This window comes from Mytilus galloprovincialis, chromosome 8 (genome assembly GCF_965363235.1).
Source record: "Mytilus galloprovincialis chromosome 8, xbMytGall1.hap1.1, whole genome shotgun sequence".
In the NCBI taxonomy this organism is placed as follows: domain Eukaryota; kingdom Metazoa; phylum Mollusca; class Bivalvia; order Mytilida; family Mytilidae; genus Mytilus; species Mytilus galloprovincialis.
This window is the reverse complement of record NC_134845.1, coordinates 38779449-38800863: the sequence shown is the minus strand read 5'-3', so window position 1 is coordinate 38800863 and position 21415 is coordinate 38779449. Positions and strand designations below refer to the sequence as shown.

Below are 21415 nucleotides of genomic sequence, written 5' to 3'. Positions count from 1 at the left end.
AATAAAAGACAATGGGTGACAAAACGCCGAAAAAACAATCCAGTGTTGTTGTTATGAGTAAGGTGTACATTTTCGACTTCTGCAAGGTTTCAACTAACATCGAACTCATTATCATGTATCATTCGGCAATGTTTGTTTTATGTTGTTTGTCCTTTTGGATATATACCTGAATGCTATAGCGCCAAGGTATTTCGTGTATGGTATACATGTCTATCTGCATGTTTCATATATGACAATGGTGATGTCAATTGTATTTGATATATTGAATGATAGTAAGATGTTTATGTCTGGCTGTCGGTCAGGGTTTATATACTTTTGACCTTATGTTCCGAATTAATTGGCCAAGCATAACTTTTACATTTGTCAGTTTCTAAGGCACTGTAAGGATCGGAACACATTTATTTGGTGTACGGGATATTTGTAGAGATCTGTATGGCATGGTTCATCTGACCTTGACCTCTTTTTATGAACCAATGACATCATAAGCGCATTTGACACTTCTAGTAAAACCCTTGATATTATAGACGTTAAACAAATATACTATCATAAGTAAAGCAGACATTACAGCATTTGCGATCTGGTATTCTACAGTCTGTAGTATATAGTTAAAGCAATCCACATCTGCGTTGTATATAAAGAACTTAAGAAAGTACTGTTGCACAAAATGTTCGTTATCGTTCAATCTCAACTTACACATGACAGATGCCGTTTTTGCTGTAATTTTTTGTTTGTTGGATAACATTTTGGTTTAAACGTTGCATATCCTTATTATTGGCTTAATAGTGTCGGTCTGTCTGAATTGCACTAGACCGATTCACAGAGCTGAATGTTTCACACTTATTTAGACACGTTTTTAGTTGTTGTTTATTTTTAACTTTCGAGGTAAAGTGTTGAATAGAAAAAAAAATAATAGCTTTAATGTTCATCCTTATCAAAATAGTTACAGGCTTCAACCAGTTGCAGGTTTATCAAATGGTAAAAGAAATACTGATTTCTGATTACTAGTATTAAGTCTGGTCACGCATTTTCTTTCACGATCAAAATAATACGTTGCCTGATCTTTCACGATCAAGTTTGATGGAAATTCAACAAATTCAAGGTTTTTGATAAACAAATTAACGCTTTTAAGGGAAGAACATACTTTAATTTTACTGTACTATCAGATACACCAAAGAACAAATTTCAAATATATCATGATATTCTGAAATGACCATTATAGGTACAAAAAGCGTGTTATTTGTAATTAATTTCATTGACACGCATTGCGCATTGCGCATTGCGCCTTTTGTGTTTTTTCTAAAAGTACTTCATATTTTCTTTATCTTCTTTCACAGTTATGTTGAGGAAGTTAAACCATTTTGACAGACATATTTTTTTGTTCGGATTTTTTCCGCGTTTTGAAAATTAAGTGATTTTTTCAAAGATTCTGAACTACAATGTACATTAAATGTCTTTCACGATCCGTTACCAGAACTTTCACGATCGCCTCTCAATACTTGACCGCCGTTAGATATTCTTTCACGATCATTTCTCTCGATAAACCGAATGACACCCGTGTACTAAGCAAATTTGCAACACTATGTGAATCAGGAGCTGATTTAATTAAGGTATATACATCAATCAACAACAAAATTTACGGGGAAACTTATGTCGTCGTGTGACCGTTGTATGTCATTGCATTTTGAAGCTAGTTTAACTAATTGCTTGCTAATTTGAACACTACATTTATTCTATTGGATACAGATCAACCCATTAGAGTTTATAAGTCAGTACGTAAGTCCATGATGATCTTTCAATACTAATCAATAAATTTTATTTCCAATCCATCCATGTAACCACTGCTTCAGATTGACATATGGACTAACGAGATTATAAATTTTCCATTAAAACTGTCTTTGAAAAACGTATTTTAGTGATTTCTCGTGCTCACGACTTGTGTAACTTTGATATATGTTTCATAACGAACGAGAATTGGATATCGTTTACAAGTAATTGATATTAACTCGGTTTGTCTAATTTTATTATGTTAATAAACGAGATCTTGGCGATTTCATTTTATTTATTTTCATTGAAACTATGATAACGGAGGTAAAATCAGGTGATCTCCATTTATCCAGCTATTCAACCTATTTCTCCAATAGTACAGTAACTGTTGTCTTTGTCCTGGTGAAATCATTAATGTTTTCGTTTTCGCAAACTTCATTTTCATTTTGAGATTGATTATGGTATTAAAAAACCTATATAACAGTCGTGTTTCAGCCGTTGTTTGCTTATACATTTGTAATTAAAATTGACAACAAAAAGTTTCAGGTTGAACATGTGAGTGTTTAAACAAACGTTTATCACTTATCACTATTATACTCAGTTCAGTGATCGAGAAATATCTATTCGTCTCGGATAAGGTGACGACCTCAACCATAAGATAAAACTGACTTGTGAGAAGTGTATTTTGCTATTGAATATCAATACTTTAGTTAACTATTTCATGGAACCAAATTATTAAGGTTTAAGCCTTATATATTTGGTTGCTTGTCAATAAAATGTGTCAGACATATAAGCAGACACAATGCTAATGTTGTAGTTTTTGTTATATACATAAATTGCTGCTAAAAAAATACTTGTTCCTAAGATCGTTTGTTTTCGTTTGTCAATAATGAGTGTGTCCTTATCAGTGCAACGATATTTTATTATTTGTCTTATTCGTGTATGCTCGTTTAATAACTCTTCGTTATTGTACCTAATTTTCGGATGAAACAGATGTTTGTTTGCTACGGAATTTTTCATGTGCCAGTCTTTTCCGTAGTTTTCGGAGCTTTCTACTTTTTATATATTTAAAAAACAAGTACAAGATATTCTCTTATAAACTTTTCTCCCCCAATACTGAAAACATTAATGAAAGAGTAAAAAACAAACAAACAAAAAGCAAGTTTATTAGTTACTTTATATTAAGACAGAGGCTCGATTGGATTTCAGACCGGCCTTCTAGTATCTCATTCAACCATGCCCAGAGTATTATTATGCCAATCATACGAGAGAAAACCTGCTAATATATATATGCCCGATCACTTATTCAAATATGTTCCTAATGATAAAAAACTCTAAATATCATACTTTCATTTGAACTCAATTAAAAAAGCACACACACACATCCAGCAAACTATAGTGTTGTCATTTTTAAGCGGTATTTCCAACATTGGCATATAAGCGGAAGGTTTGACTAGCCATAAAACAAGGTTTAATCCATAACATTGACCACCATGTTTTCTTAAAAGGTCCTTAAAAGGTCCTGTACCAAGTCAGGAATATGGCAGTTGTTATCTACAGTCCCCTTCTGTGTATGTTGACGTTTGTTTTTTGTAGTTCAGTGTTTCTCTTGTTCTGATTTTTCATATCCGACTATATCGGTCATCACGTGACTTTCACACTTAAGTTGTATATATATAATTAATGGCCGATTGATTATCAATGAAAGTGAACGGGTACATAGATAAAACGGTCATAACTTTTTTTTTTATTATAGTACATATTTTCCCTCCCAACCCCACATTTTACAGTATACATTTTTTTACAATTAAATATGCTTTAAGTTTAAGTTCAGATATATATATGATTTCGTGTTTCGAAATAAGTTTGAAAATCGAGATGACATAACCACACAGCCTCCGTTGACTTCTTCGTTAAAACTCGATAAAATTGCAATGTGACCTTTATGAATAATCAATTTTCTCAACTAATTTAATGTCATTTATATATAAACACATTAATATATGAACAGGTTTTCATTATTATGACATTATTGCGACATAACAGATTTATTATATATTTTGTTGAAGTGTAGGGAAGCAAAGTTCACGTAAATATAGATCAATACATGTTTGTTCTAGTTTTTTTATATTATTTAAAAAACGGTAAATACTGACAAATTAATACCAGAGCTTTGAAATTTTAATAGGACATTGGACTGAAAAAGATCCTATAAAAACAAGCACCTACCTGGTCAATTATTTTATACCCAGTCAAGGTCACATATATACTGAAAAGTACAGAGGATTTTCACCATTTCTTCTTATGCATAGTTTTTCCACTGTTCGTGGTCATGATGGGTGAGGTTGGTCGCTCAACAAACATGTTGAATCCCAATACATTTTCATTGATCTTGTAAACCACTGTGTGGTCATCGGTGGTCACTGTCTGTCACATTTATATATTTCGTTCATTGTCATGGTATAAATCAGGTGCTTTTTCTCTTTCAAATTGTTTCATGTTTTGGCATAATGGGGCCTTTTATAGCTAACCAAACGGAATGGGGTTTTCTCGTTGTATAAAGAGCATCAATGACTTCTTTCGTCTAACTCAGCAGAAACAAACAATTAAAAAACAATATGTCAAGGAGTAAATTATAAGTGACTTTCCTCTTAGTTTAAACAATATTTTATTTTCAAAAAGTGCACAAAATATAACTTTACAATATAAATACAGGGATTCGGAAACAAGAAAAACTTATATAAATCCGTCTGTCTTTAAAAAAAATGACAAAATTAGGAACATAGTACAAGAAACTCGTATATTAATATAATTTTCAATTCTTATTTTAACATGTTTATTCTGTGGTTTGCCCGTTAGTTACTCAGAAGTCAGTTTGATCGGAAAATGTGATCAACTCGTTTTTCATATTTATAGTCCATGTATTTAGAAAAAGAAGATGTCGTATGATTGCAAATGAGACTACTCTTCGCAACAGACCAAATGACACAGAAATAAACAGCTGCATGTATGTCACGGTACGGCATTCAACACCGAGCAAACCCCATACAGCATAGTCAGCTATAAAAGGCTCAGAAATGAAAAATGTGAAACAATTAAACGGGAAAACTAATGTCCTAATTTATGATTAAAAAAGTGAACGAAGAAACAAATATTTGGAGAGATTAAACATGTTAGCGGGATCTCAACCCATTCCTAACCTGGAACAGAGAAGTAACAGTACAACTAAAGAACTATAAACAAGAATGTGTCCAAAGTACACGGATGCCCCACTCGCACTATCATTTTCCATGTTCAATGGACCGTGAAAATGGGTAAAAAGTATAATTAGGCATTAAAATTAGAAAGATCATATCATAGGGAACATTTGTACTAAGTTTCAAGTTGATTGGACTTCAACTTCATCAAAAACTACCTTGACCAAAAACTTTAACCTGAAACTCGCACTTACATTTTCTATGTTCAGTGGACCGTGAAATTGGGGTCAAAAGTTTAATTTGTCTTTAAAATTAGAAAGATCATATCATAGGGAACATTTGTACTAAGTTTCAAGTTGATTGGACTTCAACTTCATCAAAAACTACCTTGACCAAAAACTTTAACCTGAAACTCGAACTTTCATTTTCTATGTTCAGTTTACCGTGAAATTGGGGTCAAAAGTTTAATTTGTCTTTAAAATTAGAAAGATCATATCATAAGGAACATATGTACTAAGTTTCAAGTTGATTGGACTTCAGCTTCATCAAAAACTACCTTGACCAAAAACTTTAACCTGAAGCGGGACAGACGGACGAACGAACAGACGGACGGACGAACGGACGGACGAACGGACGGACGGACGGACGAACGGACGCACAGACCAGAAAACATAATGCCCCTCTACTATCGTAGGTGGGGCATAAAAATCAGTTGAAAAAGGATAACCTCATCAGATGAAATCATCTATAAAAGGACAGCTGTTATCGTTTACATTTGATTTATTTAAAGTAAGTTCCTTTGGGAAAATTATGGCAGAATATGTAGAAAATTCTTGACAAACAAATATCATCAAAATGTTTTTGAATTTCTCAATTAAATGCAATTTAAATTTGTCTTTACTGAGTTTGGATTAAATTAGTTATAATCAATACGTAATGGTTACCTAAATATGTCATTTTATGATGACTTTAAAGAATTGTATTTTGCTGATGAATTTCAATACTTTTGTTTACCATTTTACGAAACAATATTAGTCTAGTTTTAAGCCTTATAACTTTGGGTGTTTGTCAATTGAAGGTGTCACGCATATAATCAGACACAACGCTAATGTTGTGGTGTCTATTATATACATATCTTGCTGCTCAAAGATGTTATTGTTCTAGAAATCGTGTATTCGTTTGTATGAGGACAAATCGATTTTTTTTATTCTATCAGAATCAGTGGCGTAGCTAGACTATTTTTAAGTGTACGCCCTAACCTCGGCGAGGGGTTTGAGGGTCCCAATCGAATCCAGGTTATAACATCTACTAGTAGTGTGTTCGAGGGGAGGCCTTTTTCTGACATTAAAAACTAATCAATAGCAAGTTGAACATACTTTAGAGACCATCTTATTTAATCTTTTATGTTTAATTTATACATTGTTTAGATTTGGAAACTTATGCTCATTGGTGTTAGAGAAAAAATCCAAACCAGTTACTTTAAAATATGTTTAAAAGGAAACATGGGTCAAAGAAGTAACTCGAATAATTATACCCCTTTTTGTACAAAAGTCGTTAATGGATATGAATTGATTGCAAATGTTTAGTTGCATTATGAAAATTCGTAAAGGGTTTCGTGGAACCGTGGTTCTCGCCTGGGATTACCGCTTCCCGCGAAAATTGAATCCATTCATCAGTCCATTTATGATTACAGAAGTTTAAATAATCAACAACGTTTTCTGAAGATTTTTTTATCTTGAGATGGAATATGACAATAACTGAAAAATTATTTCAAATTTGTCATGTAAAAAATAATAACCACAGACTGTCTGTTAATTGCTAAAAGATAAGTCTGTATGTCAATTGAAAAAAAAGTATACTTTTAAAAATTTGCGTCATACATTTATCCATAAAAAGGCTTCTGCTAAAGTGTCATAAAATTCGATGAAGGTTTGACAAAGTAATTGAGGTGTAACAAACTTTAACCACAGACTGTATTTTAAAATTTCTCTTATCAGTAAAATATGGTTGTACTATAACATATATGACTTCCCATTCTTATTCAATTTTAACGTTTTTATACCGATATTTTCATTTTTCTTTTTTTTACGGGTGGCACATTGATAGTAACAAAATATATGAGAAACAAGTAAATAGAAATAGTAAATAATGCCCCAAAGGTCATATGTTACATATTCTGGATCACTTTCGCAATTATATTAACTGTATAATCTATTGGATTAAATTTTCAGACATCCATATTTTCCGGAAATAATCTGGACTTGTCCGTATTTTCACTAGTGCTTACTTTCTCTTCCTCACCTGTCTATTGCAAATGGATGCCACGACAAAACTACTCCTGTGGATATTGTGACAAATCACCGTCAAGTACGTTTCAAATCAATTATAAACTGTTAAATATATATACCGTTAATTCCGTTAACTTGGATTCCACGTTTATTCAACAAATACGAACTGTAATTGTTTATTTCTATGAATTGAACTGAGAATTCTACTTTCGTTTTTGACTTGATATTATTACTGCATTGAACATTCATATATTTCTTTCGTACATATTGTAAATATTGTATTTTTATTTCTTTCAGTTTACCAAACAATACACGCTCTGTAAAACTCCTGTATCATTTCTGGTGGAATTATAATCTACAATCTTCACCCACAAGTTGTTATTCTTTATAATTTGCCGAGATTGCGATACAGTCCCTTGGTTATACTAGCTGAGTCAGGCTCAGCATAGTAAATTGACGACAACCTGTCTTTACATATCCAGACAAGGAACGACAACGTAGCAACGTACTTACGTACATACCTTTACACTCACAGTGTAAACTCTTGTGTGAACTCGACAGCAACCTAACAAAGTTGAGTCAATATGGATCCCAGTCATGTGGAACAACAAGAAGAGATTCAGCCCCAAGAAGGAGATGTCCTTGAACTATTAGAAAATCCGTCTAATACATCACAGTCAGATGAAACTCCCGAGGCTAGGCGAGTACGTGACCTCACGGAAAAAGGACAAGGAGCTTTCACTGAAAAACGTGACAAGTTCTGTCAGGAACTAGAGGCTCTCTGGGCAGACATTGAATCCCAGTTATTGGAAGTAACAACGCCTCCTAACGATCTCCAGCAACTCCTAACAGTCCAGGACAAACTTGTTAAAGCCTGTAATAATTATCGTAGGCTCACAGATGAATACCTAGACTTTCTGAAAAGGACCCGAACATTGGAGAGTCAAAAAGAAATTGATGCATGTAAACTCTCTTTGGATTTACGTCTGTCCAAAGTGGAGCTAGTTATGGAAAAACTACACGAGTATCGCCTCGCTCTTACAAAGGCTAAATCTACAAAAACAAAGACATCTAGAGGCAAGAAATCCTCACACAGTGGGAGCTCCCACGTCTCTGACATTTCAAGTCTTGCACGGAAGAAGCGTGCTAAAGCAGAGGCTGCCAGAACTCAGATAGCCTTTGCTGAAAAACAGGCCTTGCTCCTAAAGCAGGAGGCAATGATAGAAGAACAGACTCTTTTCAAGCAAAATGAAATAAAGGCCGAGGCAGAACAAGAAGCCATCAGAGCAGAACAAGAAGCCATCAGAGCAGATCAAGAAGCCACAAGCAGAAAAGCCGAGGCGGAGCAAGAGGCCACACGCAGAAAAGCCGAGGCGGAGCAAGAGGCCACACGCAGAAAAGCCGAGGCGGAGCAAGAGGCTATACGTAGAAATGCTGAGGCTGCACACCAGAGAGCTGAAATGAAACGCGAGGCCATACGCAGGAAAACTTTAATGGAACAAGAGGCTGCACGTGCAACACGGGAAAAGGCCGAAATTAAAGCTGCTATGAACATTCTAGAAGCACAAAGAGAAGCTGCAGCCGCAGAAGCCGAGGCCCGTGTCCTAGAATACGACGGCAGCCAAGCATTTAGCGATCTTCCTGATGAAAAGGAAGACCCGCTCCAGCGTGTGCAAGATTTCGTCAATAAACTTCCTGTATCAACTGTTGTAAAGGAAGTAACAGGACCTCAAAAGAAAAAACAAATTCCTGTTAAGATCGAGCTGAGTCACGAAGCACCAGCGTTCGTGCCATCCGTGGCACTGAACTTACTGTCACAGACATCTGCTGTCTTGCCTTCCGATACTAAGTCACCGGAAGTTACCTCTATCCCAGATCTGGGATTAGTAACCGGCATACAAAAACTAGGCCTTTCAGATGAGATCCCTGCTGAACACCAAAAACAGGGTGTTAAAGAAGCGATCCCTGTCTTACGCACAAAACAAGACGTTATAGAAGATATCCCTGTTTCACACCAAAAACAAGGCGTAATAGAAGAGATCCCTGTTGCACACCAGCAACAAATCAACCCAACATCGGAGATTACTAGATTTCTCTTGCGCAAGGACCTGCTTTTCTCCCGATTAACAAGCTTTAACGATCGGGCAGAATCCTTCCATACATGGAAAGCAAGCTTTAAAAACGTGACAGACGAGTTACAAGTATCTGACTCGGAACAGATTGATTTATTGATCAAGTGGCTCGGTCCTGAGTCTGCTAAACATGCCATAAGCATAAGAGCGTCGAACGCCAATAATCCTACAATAGGTATACAAAGATTATGGAAGAGGCTTGACGAGCGGTATGGTGCTCCAGAAATGTTGGAAGCCTCTCTCAGGAGTAAACTTGACAAATTCCCAACCTTGACGAATAAGGACAACGCACGTCTTTATGAACTGTCTGACATTCTATCAGAAATAGAATACCACAAGGAAAATCCCAAGCTGGGATGTCTGCTAGCTTATTTTGATTCACCGACCGGAATAAACCCTGTCATTGAAAAACTACCATATGGACTTCAGGAAAAGTGGATTACAAGGGCGTCTAGATACAAATCTAATCACGGCGTTGCCTTTCCTCCTTTTACAGAGTTATCTGCATTCATCAGTGAAATCAGTAGAATTAAAAACGATCCTGGATTAATCTTTGGGTCAAAAGTCACACCAAATACAAAAGGTGCTGCGCCAAGGTTCACGTCTTACCCCAAGACTAAAGTTGGTACTCATAAAACAGCGGTTGAGCAACAATCCGGAGACGCCAGCAAACAAGGTCTTTGTATTCTGCACAATACAAAGCATTCCTTAAATGAATGTCGAGCGTTCCGAGCCAAATCAATAGAGGAACGCAAAGGTCTTTTGAAAGAAAACAATGTCTGTTACAAGTGTTGTGATTCCACCAAACACAGAAGCCGGGAATGCAACGCACGCATAAGTTGTAAAGAATGTGGAAGTAAACAACACACTACCGCACTTCACATCACTAGACCACAGCAACCTGCAAGTTCTCAGTCTAGCTCGCCTAAGCAAGCCTACGGCGGGGAGCCTATAGAATCGACTGAAACTAAGGCAACCTCAGTTAACTCTACCTGTACTGAGATCTGCAAAGATACATATAGCGGGAAATCTTGTGCTAAAATACTGCCTGTGAATGTTTATCACAAAGATAACCAGGACAAAGTTATTCGCATGTACGCCATCATTGATGACCAAAGCAACCGGTCACTAGCATCGCCCGAATTCTTTAATCTTTTCGACGTCAAAGATAAACCGGAGAACTATACTTTATCAACATGCTCCGGCAAAGTAGTCACCTCCGGGAAAAGAGGAAGAGGTTTCATCATGGAATCAATCAGCTGTAATGACAAGTTTGACCTTCCTGTACTGATTGAATGTGATCATATTCCAAATAATAGGGACGAAATTCCTACTCCGGAAGTCACAATGCATCACCCTCATCTAAAAGAACTCAGAGGAAGCATTCCACCATTAGACGAAAATTGCCAAATTCTTCTCCTAATTGGCAGAGACCTTATAGAGGCACACCACGTCCTTGACCAGCGCATAGGACCACCAAGAACTCCATATGCTCAACAATTGAAACTTGGTTGGGTAGTGATAGGAGAAACTTGCATTAACAAGCAGCACGTCGTACCCTTTGAATTAAATGTTAAAATAACCAACATTTTACCTACAGGACAACCTTCAACCTTTCAACCATGCACAAGCAAGTTTGACATCCGGGAAAATTACACAGACCCTGTAACGAAAGATTTACAATCGCCACTCTTTGAAAAAACAAAGGACGATGATAAGCCTGGACAGTCATATGAGGACAAAATGTTCATGAAGCAGATGGACAACGAATTTGTGAGAGACTCGGAAGGAAGTTGGGTAGCACCGTTACCGTTCCGAGTGCCAAGACAGCCATTGCCAAGCAACAGACCACAGGCTCTTCACCGTGCTAACATGTTAGACGCCAGTCTGAATAGAAACCCAGTGAAGCGGGAACATTTTCTTACATTTATGAGTAAAATCTTAGATAATAATCATGCAGAGCTCGCTCCACCATTGCACGAACATGAGGAGTACTGGTATTTGCCATTGTTTGGTGTTTATCATCCGAAGAAACCCGATCAGATAAGAGGTGTGTTTGATTCTTCCGCCAAATGTAACGGAGTTTCACTTAACAGCGTCCTGCTTACAGGTCCAGACTTGACCAATGATCTCTTGGGAGTATTGCTGCGTTTCAGGAAAGAAATGGTCGCAGTTACTGCAGACGTTCAACATATGTTTCACTGCTTTGTTGTCAGAAAAGACCACCGAAATTATCTGAGATTTTTATGGCATAAAGACAATGACCTACAGAAGAACCTTGTCGAATACCGCATGAGAGTTCATGTTTTCGGAAATAGTCCGTCACCTGCCGTTGCTACGCTTGGACTCAGAAAAGCAGCGCAAGCATCAGAACAAGAGTTTGGCAGTCACGTGACTAGCTTTGTTACAAGAAACTTCTATGTCGACGACGGTCTAACGTCATGTCCTACTAAAGAGGAAGCTGTTAAGCTCATGAAGGACACACAGCAAGCATTAGCAAAATATGGAAACTTACGCCTTCACAAGTTTGCCTCTAATTGTGCGGAAGTTATGTCTGCATTTCATGTCAGTGATTTGGCTTCAAATCTTAAAGATCTAGACTTAGAATGCGACAGCAAACCCCTACAACGTAGTCTTGGTCTCAGCTGGGACGTAAACACTGATGACTTCTTATTTCAATTATCATCAGAAAACAAACCGATCACTCGGAGAGGAATTTTATCAACGATAAACAGTCTCTACGATCCTCTTGGATTTTTAGCTCCAGTAATTATACAAGGCAAGCTCTTATTAAGGAAAATAGTATCAGAAACCGTTGATTGGGACCAACCTCTCTCTGATGAGACAGCAGCTGAGTGGAAATCTTGGAGAGATACTCTAATTGCTTTAGAAACATTGCGCATTCCACGTACCTACGTGCCGTATCTCAGCAAAACCACCACAAAGGAGTTACATGTCTTCTCTGATGCATCAGAAAAAGCCATAGCAGCTGTTGCATATCTACGCACGACCGACAGTAGTGGTGAACCAAATATAGGTTTCATTCTTGGGAAAGCTAAAGTTGCACCAACAAGTGGTCATACTATTCCACGCCTTGAACTATCTGCTGCAGTATTAGCAGTCGAGATAACACAGACCATCATGGATAATTTAGATTTACATATAGACAACGTAAAATTCTACACAGACAGTAAAGTAGTCCTAGGCTACATCAGTAACGAGACAAGAAGGTTCTTTATCTATGTCGCCAATAGAGTAGAGAAAATAAGAAAATTTAGCTCTCCAAGTCAATGGAATTATGTACCAACTAACCGTAATCCCGCAGACTCGGGAACAAGGTCCGTACCTGCTCACGAAGTTCATAGCAGCGAATGGTTATTAGGACCAAGACAACTTCTTTTCTCAGAACAAAAGAATTCTGAGGACATATATCAGCTAATAGACCCAGAGGAAGATGGAGAAATACGTGCAACTGTTAATGTTGCAAAAACATTTGCCACACTTGAGCATAAAGGTATCGGAACTGATAGATTCAACAGATTCTCCAATTGGACATCACTTGTGCGAGCGATAGCCTTTTTGGAACGTTTCTCCCGTTTACACGGGTCAAAACAGACAGCACCAGTGACGTCTCTGGAAGGCTTTTCGAATGCCGAAAATTTCATCTTAATATCTGCTCAATATGAGGTTTACGGAGATGAAATAGATTGCATTAAACGTCAGGAACAAATTCACAAGCGGAGTCCGATAGCCAACCTTAATCCGTTTTTGGACGAACGAGGACTATTACGAGTAGGAGGCCGTATCGCCAAATCTGACTTAAACCTCCGTGAAAAGAAACCATTGATCGTCCCTGGACGCCATCATATAGCGACATTATTAGTTCGACACTACCACAACAAGATAAAACATCAAGGTCGCCATTTCACAGATGGAGCGATTCGATCCGCAGGATATTGGATCGTAGGAGCAAAACGCTTGATCTCATCTATTATTCACAAATGTGTGACATGCCGCAAACTCAGAGGAAAAACCGAGTATCAAATCATGTCTGATTTGCCAGAGGACCGTCTTGAACCTTCACCTCCGTTTACTAACGTTGGAATAGACACCTTTGGACCCTGGACAATTGTTTCACGTAAAACACGTGGTGGATACGCCAACTCAAAACGTTGGGCAATTTTATTCACATGCTTAGTGACAAGAGCTATTCACATCGAATTAATCGAGGAAATGAGTTCTTCAGCCTTCATAAACGCTGTCAGGAGATTCGCCGCTATAAGAGGCCAAGTTAAGATTTTCCGATCTGACCGTGGAACGAACTTTATCGGCGCAATCGACGATTTAAAGATTGACTCAATCAACGTTGAAGATGGACCCTTCAAGAACTTTCTGTACAATTCTGGTACAACTTGGATCTTCAATCCGCCGCATTCGTCCCACATGGGTGGAGCCTGGGAAAGAATGATTGGTATCACCAGGAGAATTCTTGATTCTATGCTTCTTAACGCAGCCGGAAGAAGCCTAACACATGACGTGCTCAACACACTAATGGCAGAAGTTTCAGCAATAGTGAACTCTAGACCTCTGGTACCGGTATCAACAGATCCAGAGAATCCGTTGATATTAACTCCGGCTATGTTATTGACACAGAAAACCGACTACATATTCACCTCAGATCATCTTGGAGAATTCGATAAACGAGATCTATGTCTTGCCGAATGGAGACGAGTACAGGCTCTTGCCAGTGTTTTCTGGTCCCGTTGGAGGAAGGAATACCTGCCGTTACTACAACAACGACGAAAATGGACCGAAGATCGCCGTGATCTCATCGAAGGAGACGTCATTCTTCTAAAGGACAAAAACATTTGCCGTACCCAATGGCCCGTTGGAATTATAGTGAACTCATTAAAAAGCTCAGACGAACATGTCCGAAAAGCAGAAGTGCGAGTAATCGTTAATGGAAAAGCCACAACCTACACACGCCCTATCGTGGACATGATTCTTCTCATAGAGAACAACCCTGTGTAATTATATGTATATATTTTTGGATTCATATACTGACATTCATATGTGTTATGGAATAGTGATATCAGGTAGATTTCAGACGGGGAGTATTCTGGATCACTTTCGCAATTATATTAACTGTATAATCTATTGGATTAAATTTTCAGACATCCATATTTTCCGGAAATAATCTGGACTTGTCCGTATTTTCACTAGTGCTTACTTTCTCTTCCTCACCTGTCTATTGCAAATGGATGCCACGACAAAACTACTCCTGTGGATATTGTGACAAATCACCGTCAAGTACGTTTCAAATCAATTATAAACTGTTAAATATATATACCGTTAATTCCGTTAACTTGGATTCCACGTTTATTCAACAAATACGAACTGTAATTGTTTATTTCTATGAATTGAACTGAGAATTCTACTTTCGTTTTTGACTTGATATTATTACTGCATTGAACATTCATATATTTCTTTCGTACATATTGTAAATATTGTATTTTTATTTCTTTCAGTTTACCAAACAATACACGCTCTGTAAAACTCCTGTATCATTTCTGGTGGAATTATAATCTACAATCTTCACCCACAAGTTGTTATTCTTTATAATTTGCCGAGATTGCGATACAGTCCCTTGGTTATACTAGCTGAGTCAGGCTCAGCATATTACAGGAATAAAAAATACGGGAAAATTAAATATATAAATTCATCATTATGCTCTGGATACTCTTTTGAGAATAAAAAACTTCTGTCCAACTTTCGTAAAATTTCATGAAGGTTTAACAAAATAGAAAAAATATTTTATAACCATACTGAACCTAAATGTTGACACTTCCAACGAAATCTAGGATCGCTATTCTTTGCTTTCGAGACATAAATGTCGCAGGCTCGGCTAAAATTCTCATCACTTTGCGTCCAGCGTCCGTCGTCGTTAACTTTTACAAAAATTTTCTCCTCTGAAACTACTGGGCCAAATTAAAGTAAACTTGGCCACAATCATCATTGGAGTACTTAGTTTTAAAAATGTATCCGGTGACCCATCCAACCAAACAAGATGGCCGCCATGGTTAAAAATAGAACATAGGGGTAAAATGTAGATTTTGGCTTATATCTCTCAAAACAAAGCATTTAGAGCAAATCTGACATCCATCTGGTCTGATTTTACAGATAAATCGGAGGACCCGTTGTTGGATTGCTGCCCATAATGTAATAATTTTAAGACAATTTTTGCCATTTTTGGTTATTATCTAGAATATTATTATAGATAGAGGTAAACTGTGAACAGCAATTATGTTTAGTAAAGTAAGATCTACAAATAAGTCAACATGACCAAAATGGTCAATTGACCCCTTAATGAGTTATTGCCCTTTATAGTCAATTTTCAACAATTTTCGTAAATTTTTGTAATCTTTCACAAAAATCTCCTTTGAAACTACACAGTCAAATTTAACCAAACTTGTCCACAATCATCATTAGGGTATGTAGTTTTAAATATGTGTCCGTTGACCCGGCCAGCAAACCAAGATGGCCGCCATAGCTAAAAATAGAACATAGAGGTAGAATATAGATTTTGGCTTATTACTCTGAAACCAAAGCATTAAGAGCAAATATGACATGAGTTAAGATTGTTTATCAAGTCAAGATCTAACTGCCCTGAAATTTTCAGATGAATCGGACAACCTGTTGTTGGGTTGCTACCCTTTATTGGTAATTTTAAGAAAATTTTGCCGTTTTTGGTTATTATCTTGAATATTATTATAGATAGAGATAAACTGTAAACAGCAATAATGTTCAGCAAAGTAAGATCTACAAATAAGTCAATTGCTTAAAATGGTCAGTTGATCCCTTCAGAAGTTATTTCCCTTTATAGTCAATTTTACCAATTTTTCTTAAATTTTTGTAATCTTTTACAAAAATCTTCTCTTCTGAAACTACTAACATGTAACCAAACTTGTCCTCATCTTCTATCTAATACTACTATTAATTATGTCAATAAATACAGGTGAGCGACACAAGCTCTTGAGAGCCTTTAGTTTATGATTTATGATGGAACAATTCACTTAAAAAACAATGCAGCCAATTTTATGTACATCCTTATATTTCTGATGGAGGTATACATTGGATTTGTAAACTTTGTAATATCCCAAATTCTGTAAGTTCTGTTCTGCTGGATTTGCTTTAGTATTGCTCAGAGATTGAATACAAACCATGCACACCATTCAATCATAAAAATACTAAAATAATTTTGATAAAAATGATAATTAACAGCAACAATAAATATTGGAGAACACTGTAAAAACGCGTGAGAACAGATTTGAAGCTCTCTAATTTGATGCGTGAACAACAGTGTCGTTTAGCTGATTCGACGCGATCAATGTCTTACAAAGCAGTGGCGGATCCAGGGGGGGGGGGTGGTTCCGGGGGTGCACACCCCCCCTTTATTTTTGCCGATCAATGCATTTGTATCGGGACATATGTTTTGCACCCCCCCTTTGCCCTGGGTGCCCTGGGTTAGCACCCCCCCCCCCTTTCGAAAATTCCTGCATCCGCCCCTGCAAAGGATGAGTTTGAATAGTGTGCGGTGTTTTACTTGGTGGAATGTCAATACACTCACAGTCAGAGTTATTCTTCACTTGCTTTTCCACAATAATTGTTGCGTGGTATTCTTTGAATTTCTCGGCAGTTATAGTTCTCTTCGGACATGCTTTTTTGAGGAATTCGTCTGGTTCAATAGCGTGAAGCAGCCCCTCAACTACATTTTACATAAATAAAAATAACTTTGACTTCAACGCCTTGTTCGTTCTTGAATGAAGATCTTGTTGTAGTTCCAGTTTGGCAAGCATTTTGGAGACTTATCCATCCTCTCTTGACTTGTAATCTCTGGTGATAAATTTTGTCACTTGACATGTTTATTTTTGCTACCGGGCAGGGGTCGCATACTATGGCTCCATATTAAATTATGAGATCAATTCCTAAAGGTCTAGTTCATTATTTCAATCTGACACAAATTTCAATAACTGGAATGCCACCCTGTCAACGCATATTTGTTCCGCCTAACAGAAGTTCCAATGGAAACTTTATTATAAACATTGCCATAATACCTATTCCTGTTGGAACAAATATTCTATACCATTTATTCCGTTAGGAACATATACTGTAATATTTATTCCTGTGGAAATAGTATTCCAGAATTTTCTTTCCTTTTGGAACTTATGTTATGAAGGAACTGCTATTCCGAGACAACCCAAGTAGAATATATATGGTGACCCACTATAACAGCATAATTACTTGGAATTGTGTTTACCATGATGGTTCAATGACATTACCTTAAATGGAGACAGAAATTTGACATGACAGCTTGTGGGTTAGTGTAAAATAAAGAATTAGCTTACTATTATATATGGTTAAAGAATGAATATCAATTATATGGGGCATGGGCAGAGTTGTTATAAAATATCAATATGGCAGAGAAGTGGTTTCAAGTTTCATATAAAGCGACCTGACTGACATTACATAAAAAATCAAAGGAGTATCCCTATTTGTCTAATCTTCAAGGTAAAATAAAATTAGTATAACAATATGATATTGTGTAAATCTACAGAAATAGAATTTGCATCAAGTAACAGAAATAACTACATTGTATGGCACTAGTAACTTATTTAATGAGTATGTGGGTAATTAGTCCTATTACATATGACCTCGGGAGCATTATTTACTATTTCTCTTTACTGTTATGATAAAAAAAAATACAATCAATGTGCCACACTTCGCATTAAAAAAATTATGAAAATATCAGCATAAAAACGTTAAAAATTTAATAAGAATGCGAAGTCATATGTTATAGAACTAGTGGGGTATAACAGCTTGTTACATCAGGCTCTTCATAATCATTTGGTTTGAAAAGGATACTAGTAGTTTGTATTCTTGATTTAGAAAAATGTAATTGCAAGAAAAAAATTACACATTACTTAGAATACTTTAGAGCATTCAGGTACTCTTTATTTAGTATGTACAAAAGAACAGCCAGTAGTCATTGGATATTGTAGATCATTTAAATAGTATTGACCTATTTATTAGTACAAAAGAACAGCTAGTAGTCATTGGATATTGAGATCATTCCAGTATTCTTGACCTATTTATTGGTACAAAAAAAAAAAAAACAGCCAGTAGTCATTGGATACTGTGGGTCAATCAGGTAGTCTTGACCTATTTATTTGTACAAAAAAAAAACCAGCCAGTAGTCATTGGATACTGTATATCATTCAGGTACATGTAGTCTTGACTCTTGACCTATTCATTTGTACTAAAAAAAAACCAGTCAGTTGTCATCTTCACTTCACACACACATATACGAATATCAATTATATGCTTACGAGACATGTTGCAATGTTAAACTTATTACTGTATGTGAAAATCAAGACTTGCATAAAACACATCCCAATATTAGAGGCAGTGGCGTCATTTTCCCTCACAGCTTTCAGCTCTTTGATTTTTGTATCACACTAAATACAGTGTTATACGAGAAATATCTATTCGCGCAAGAAATAGATAACAGACCACAACCATAAGAGAAAAGAATTCCTTTTTGCGATAAAAAGGTACCAGGCTACAACCTAAGATAAACATGTGGTTTTTTCATATTTTCTTAATCAAAGGCAAATTAATGATGGAAAAAATAAAGGCAACACGAAGCTATATATAGTATCAGATGCGGATTAAGTAGGGCCCCTTTTCTGGAAAAAGTTTGGTTGATTATATACATGTAGGGAATCACTGTCTGAAGAATGACTAGAGTGGGTCCCCTTAAAGGCAGTCCGTGTCTCCTTCCTTTTATGAAAATTTCTGGATCCGCCACCGAGTATACGATGAGTGTTTTTAACTTCCGAAGAAAATTTAAAGGGTTCATTAAATTCATAAACAACAGTTAAAGAATATAAGGTCCCCAAACATTTAATAAAACACAAATTAGATACTAAGAATAGTGTCGCACTAATTGGGACCCATGCATAAACGACGAAAACATAGATCTCTAGAACCAGAACATCTTCGAGCAGCAAGATATGTGACTGTCCCAAGTCAGGAACCCGAAATTCAGTAATTCAGTGTTTGTTGTTAGTTGCTGTTTATCACATTTGCTTTTCTTTTATTCTTTTGTCGAGTGTGTTCTTGTTTTGTGCCGTTACACGACTGTCCCAGGTTAGGGGAGGTCTTGACGCCAATTTACTAGTTTAAACCCGCCATATTGTGTATGTGCCTATCGCCATGGTCATTCAGGAGCGTGTAATTCAGTAGCTGATGTTTTTTTGCTTTTTATTTGTTTTTATTTCATTAGTTTGTAAAGAAATTAGGCCGTTAGATTCCTATATATAGTTTGAGTCGTTTTACATTTGACATTTCGGAGTCTTTTATAGTAGACTATTCAGTATAGGTTTTGTTCATAGTTGCATTCCGTACGGTGGCCTATCATGAGTTGTTAATTTCTGTGTCATCTGGTCTCTTGTGGAGAGTTGTTTTCTTGGCTCTGCTCATACCACACATCTCATATAGGTATCAGACTCCACAACATTGGCATTGTGTCTGACTGTATGTTTGGCACCTATTTGTTGGTAGACTCCTAGATTGAAGGCTTTATACTAGACAAACAATGTTCCATAAAACAGTAAACGAAAATCTGACTATTTTACTCTCATTAAAAGTCAGTATGAAACCTAATCTGCTTAGACAAATTCAGAAAAACAGATACAATGTCACATAGCCAGCTTAAAAAAAAATAAAATATATTAATTATGTATTTTGTCATAAGCATGCAGTTAATGTTTGCTTATGCTTTTTGATTGTGTCGGCCAAATATACATGTAAAATTGAGAATGGAAATGGGGAATGTGTCAAAGAGACAACAACCCGACCATAGAAAAAACAACAGCAGAAGGTCACTAACAGGTCTTCAATGTAGCGAGACATTCCCGCACCCGGAGGCGTCCTTCAGCTGGCCCCTAAACAAATATATACTAGTATGTACATGCTAAACGGTACACTTATAGAACATTGATGTAATTTACCTGCTCCCGGTACAATGACTACAAGTGCACTTTTCAATCAGACCAAATCCAGTAACGCCGAAGATAAATTATAACAGATCTCTTTAATTTCCAATTCTAATTTGCTTACATTTAAAAAAACCCAGACATTTGCGTGATTCAATTTTATTGATTTATATAATGAAAACTATAATTAGAAAATTGTGATTTTATGTAAGGGTTTAAATTTGAGGACAAAGAGAATGAAGGATTCTCTATGATTATAATAGGGGTCACAAAATTATAACTTAATTTACTGGGAATCAATTTCTATTCTATTTTTAAATGCTTTTTTTTTTATTGTAACCTATCGATTTGGCTGTTAACGCAGCGAGCTTTATGCCGTTTATCTCATATTTCCATGACACGATCTGTTACACTGTGACAGGTCTCCGATGTTGTGAAGCTTTGGCACGGATGACTATAATTTGGTGTCCATCAAAGCAACTGTTATGTTCGCATCTGATAGAAACCGCTACATATAATGATCATACAGCTATAGATTTTATATTATGAGAAGTAGCTCACGCTGGAAAAAAGGGGGTTGGTATTCAATAAATGATAAGGTTGCCAATTATCATATCATTACTATATGAATATGCAAGTCATGTTTCAAAGATGCTAGAATGAAAGTCTGCTTCGTTTGTGCATCAGATGCTTGTTAAAGCCATTTCAACTCTCCGTGATGTGGCCAGTCTGCGTAATATTTATAGCTAAAGCTATTTAAAAAATAAATGATACGTATTTATTTCGTTATATTAAAAATTATCAAAATCGGGTGTATTGGATGTCTCACGGTCGGATGCCAACCCTAATCACAAATAGATTGAAGTATACCCTGGCCTCCCCTAGGGCTTTCGCATTTCACGTATCATGCGGGTTGATTTATGTAATGAAAACTATATATAGAGAGAATGGGATTTATGTAAGGGGTTTTCTTTGAG

The 21415-nt window shown here is 36.5% G+C and overlaps 2 long non-coding RNA genes across 2 annotated transcripts; both read left to right on the top strand.

The window, feature by feature from the left end:
• Positions 1-7140: 7140 nt before the first annotated feature.
• Positions 7141-7616, top strand: LOC143041889 (uncharacterized). Its single transcript, XR_012967826.1, has 2 exons — positions 7141-7328; positions 7547-7616. It is a non-coding gene; the product is annotated as an uncharacterized LOC143041889 (long non-coding RNA).
• A 3324-nt stretch (positions 7617-10940) lies between these two features.
• On the top strand, positions 10941-14979 carry LOC143041887 (uncharacterized). Its single transcript, XR_012967825.1, has 2 exons — positions 10941-14691; positions 14910-14979. It is a non-coding gene; the product is annotated as an uncharacterized LOC143041887 (long non-coding RNA).
• The last annotated feature ends 6436 nt before the right edge of the window (positions 14980-21415 follow it).